Here is a 5,025-nt window from a genome sequence, read left to right as displayed (position 1 = left end):
TCGCCCCTTTTTTATAAAAATATCACTTCATCCACCTTTTTTCCAAATATTGACGCTTCCTCAATGAACACCTGCTTTTGTAACATTGACTAAGTTGGAATTTACTTGATGCACTTTGCCAGGAAGATACCCACCATTTCGAAACTGAAGTTCGCCTGGAAAAAACTGTTTGATCGGCAGTGTCAAATATAGTCCGTCATTTGATATTATTGACTACTGTTTTATTTTTATTGTGATCTCCTTTGATTTATTGATCTGCCAAATAAATTTTTGTTATGCATTCATTGCGACTAATTTAAATTTAATATGTTCATATACTCCTTAAACGGTTTTAATTCATTTGAATCAATTAAGGAATTCTACGACTTTAAAGTAAAATGTCGGTTATAGTGAAAAAATAAGCTATTTTCGGAGAGATGGTTGAATAGAGAGTTTTACTCCTAAAGAATAATTTAAATTATACGTGATTCAGATACACAGCTCAGATAGCCACTTATATATATACCCACATATATACCCGCAGGTATACCCATTCAGATAATATCATCAATAAGAAAAGAATAAATGCCTAAAAATTTATATAGGTTAAATACACCCCCTAAAAAATTGAACAAAAGCCGTTCAGATATTTTTGAGTTTCCAAATCGATTAAATTCATCGCCCGATATTTTTTGCAATGTTTCAGGAAAATTAATTTTATTTTTATACACCCTATGCATTTATTATGAAAATCCTTCCATAAAGTTATCGGTGCCAACCTAACCCCCCATTTTCTGATTCATCTGAGCAAAGCCATACATTCATCAAAAAAATTAATTTATTTTCCGTTGCTATAATGTTTTCTTAACCTCTTTCCCCAAAAACAATCCTCAAAGGCTTCAATCTTCACGAGAAATTAATTCAGTCATTGCAGTTCAACTTTCAGGGCAATTACTTTGACGATAAATTAAATAATAGGATAATATGTTTGTTGTCAGCGACCCTCTTATGCAATGGTTTAGAACATAATTATCATTTTGGTTTTGTTTGTTGAGGAGCGCAGGTGATGGTCTGTTCGAATATGAGATATGATATTATGGGATTATTGGTTGCATGCTTATTACGGGCTGTTGTTTCAGAGGATAGTTAATGAGTAAAATTGTATGAAGTTAGTTTCAATTTGTGATCATTTTGTTCTGATACTAACAAGCTGCATACTATAAGTTCGTCTTTTGTCATCCTTCCCGATATAACTCCATAACCATCTTTGCATACGATGTTTAGATAGTATATAATGTATATTGTGTATGGTCTTAATGATAAGATTGATAGTCGAGTTGACTCTCACTTGCCATAGCTATAGCAATGTTAAGCTGTTAGGTTTGTCTGATAATATAACTAATATTGTCGTATTCATTGGCATTAATATCTTATAGCAAATGGAAACATGCAACTATAAGCACTACTGTTCTTGCTATACACTCCCTAAGGTCAATAACTATTCACAATATCCAACAATATCCTGAAAACAACGAGCTGATCAACTACAAGCAATTAATATTAAATATTATGCCTAACAATCCAATATTAATCATTGCATTGATATTAATATTAACATTAAAATTAGCATAGTGCATTGTGTTAATTTTCGTAGATAGGGATATAATAAATACATAGATGTATATGTATATGTATTTCTATATGTGTATCCGCATTAAATAGAGTGGATGCATGGAATTCAATTACTCTTATCATTCATTCGTCTTCTGTGATCTTAGGGGCGAGATAATACTTGATTTCACCCATGCTGTTCATGATCTTGAACATTACCATCAACGGAGTGTCATTTGCCATGTTCAGAGAAACTTGGGTTGAGAGGTTGCCTGCCTTCGAAAAGTGGTTCAAGTAACGAGAAGCAAAGCTCAGGGAAACTGGCTCATCGACGTCGAGATAGATGGAATCATTTTCACTGCCTGTATCTTGCTGGCTTAAAGTGGCACTTCCGCTCCCGATTTCGCCATTGATGGAGAACTTGATATTTTCTTTGTTGGTTGAGACTCGGATGGTGTCTGAGAGTCCTACGAACTCCTTGCAGATGCGGGAGAATTAGTTTGAAGGCATGGTGCAGATCGAGGTGAATTCAGTTTCTGGGATGCCCAAATTCTCGGAATCAATGGTCATCAAAGAGAGATTGAACTCTGATATTTTATCTCCACCTAAATTAAATCATAAGATTACGCTTTGATTAAAATCTGAATTTCAACTAAGAAGGGTCTTACTCGCAGCTTAGAGTGAGGTTGTCATCTGGGCCAGCAATTTTCAAGATCTTAGCGACATTCTCAATGGCCAAACCTAAGCTCAATGGCTTCTGGCAGTTATAGTTGCTGAAGGCCTTCTCCTTCAGTTGGAGGGAAACCAATGCAATGTGGCAGGAGTCCATTGCCTGAATTGAGATGCCATGCTGGGTCACGTCAATGTTGACATTTTTGACAAGATCTTTGATAGAATCAATAATTTTCCTGAAGACTGTGCTATCTTACAATCTAGCCTAAAACATCCCGCAAAAACTCTGATTATTTATCTTAAAATCCCATTTAGCAAATATCAATATATTTTTGGCGCGTGTATTATTCCAAACTATCCCAATATCTCACTACCCATTTTATAGAGTTTCATTCATTCTATTTATCATTTCTTCCCATCTGCGCTATCCTATGTTCATGCTCATGGATGCTCTCCTTTGCTCTTCTTCTGCAAACAAAGACTCAACAAATAGAGTCTCTAAGTATAAATCATGGGTCGATTGTCAAATGCCGAACCTTGATCGTCACTCACAATCAACAACATTTTAGAATGATTTCTTTGTTTATCGACACTGGTTTAAATACTAAGGAGTAGATGGTGAGAGCAGACCACAATCTCAGGGCATATGGCATACATACATCTTAATAATGACATATTGTTTCCTGGCATCCAATCAATAATTATGGTCTGCATCGGGCTATAATTTATATGATAGTAATCAATTTTCCAGATTCCCCACTGGTTCTTTCTGTTCTTGCTCTTGTTCAGCACTATCCTTCGAACATGATTTCCTCACAATCTATAAGTTCAGGCAATACAAGAGCATCAAGTCATCGAACTGTTTCGCATTCTCCCCTTTGACGGTCTGGTATTATCGAGTGAAATAAGATAGAGCCTCTGCAGAGCTTAGGGCTTTATTGTTATGGTGGTTGTATCTCCAAAATAGTGATTAGTATTGGTCGAGGCGAATGAACTGGTTTAACCCAAGCTTCTCAAGTTCAGCGACAATGAGATCAGTCTGAAACCAAGTACAATCTAACACTAATACATTCTTTATGGTTGCACTCATTTATTTTGTCATCTTTTTGCTGTTCTTATGAGGAAATAAGATAAATGTCTGCTTTCGGTTTTAGTCATCCAATGGAAACCCGAACTCAATCTTTAAACTATCTTTATGATGAAGAGATCCTTATTTGTTTGCATCAGATGTATAGGTTGTTAGTTTAAGCTGTTCAGATAAGAAAACCATTGGAGCTATCGAGCTCTTATTTATTTTCTATGATTCGTTGTGGATTGCTAACACATTGAACGGCAGTTCTACCTTTGGGAACTGTAAATAAGGATTTTTTGTCTGACATTTTAAGCAGTAGTATTTAATATTCCTGCCACATGTGCATTTGACTTTGGAGTTGTAAGATAGCAGCTGATAAAATATTTAGCGATTGAAATCGAAACCCGCGATCATCCCTTCTGTGTTTTACTCTATCTTGTGAAATGTTTAGTTTATGGCTTGGTGCCTTTGAGCTGAGGGTTCAAATTTCTTACGTATTATCTTCCGGTCTGGATTCATATGCTTATTCTTTTATATTTGTTTTGTTTTTTGTCCAAACTTTCGCTTGCTCGACTTTGCTTGCCCTTACTCTTCACTTTGTTCTGAAGACTCTTCGCGATTTATTAGATTATGTGTGTATTTTTTGGGCTGTCTCAAAGGCTTATTATTCATTTGTATCTTATACGCAGTAAAAACAATATATAATGTACATCAAACTAAAATAATATTAAAATAATATTTAAATAATAATATTAAAATTAAATTAAATACATATTAATATGTGACAATCTTTCTGAATCTCGTGGGATATTTGCTGAATGTTCATTAAATTTTTAGATAAATATAAGGATAACGAAGGTATTGCTTTTTAAGATGTGTTTATTAATTTGGGTTGCTCTTTCGGCTTCTCATTATATTTTTCTTATTGGATCATTTTATTGTCTCGATATAAATATCGCCACATAAATGGAATAATATATCGACAACTTCAAAGAACAAGCAGAATATAATGTAAACTTATGTCTAATCTACGCTGACAAGGGCTTCCAACAACTCGAAAGTTTACTTAATGCATACTGTAAGTTTATCCCTGAATCAAATCGGTTTTATCAGTTTGTATATCTGAACTTGGCTCTCATTATCCTCTTATTCACTTTCAAGGTGATGAGTATGTTCAGTCCTTCTGAAATATACAACAATGTGATGAAGATAGTTTTCTCTTTGCCACCCTTAAAGAATAAGATAGATAAAGATCTTTCTAAGATGAAGTAGGATTTTTTATCTACCTATCCAGAACACCAACGTAGCAAGCTAACTAAAATACCTTACCAAATAGTCTCCACAAAACCTGGAAATTAATCGGAACTTGAGTCCACAAACGGCCATCTTTCCGGAGGCCGATACCCTTAAAAAAAGTTCTCGGATTACATTTGCAATTTGGCCAAATAGTTTTCATATTCGAATCCTTTGCATTTTGACCTGCATCCTCACATTAAGCAGATGGAAATTGAAGTAATCAAAATGTGCGTGCAAATGCTGAAGTATGAAAGCGATTAAAAATAAGCAGTTGGGGATTTCTATTCGGGAGGCACTTAGTCCATTATGATGGCCATTCTTTCATACAGGGAATATGGTAGGAAGAAGAAAGGAATTATCAATCCCAATTTTGTCATATGCGTTACTGGCCATGC

General features: G+C 34.8%; 1 pseudogene; it reads right to left on the bottom strand.

Annotated features, from left to right (window-relative positions):
* Positions 1–1,734: 1,734 nt before the first annotated feature.
* On the bottom strand, positions 1,735–4,720 carry LOC148299780 (DNA sliding clamp PCNA pseudogene; annotated as a pseudogene).
* Between the last annotated feature and the right edge of the window lie 305 nt (positions 4,721–5,025).

Source organism: Brachycentrus maculatus, unplaced genomic scaffold (genome assembly GCF_059751285.1).
Source record: "Brachycentrus maculatus isolate JH-2025_06_01 unplaced genomic scaffold, ASM5975128v1 h1tg000952l, whole genome shotgun sequence".
Lineage (NCBI taxonomy): Eukaryota > Metazoa > Arthropoda > Insecta > Trichoptera > Brachycentridae > Brachycentrus > Brachycentrus maculatus.
Note: the sequence above shows the minus strand (reverse complement) of the source record. Positions and strands in the feature narration are given on the sequence as shown.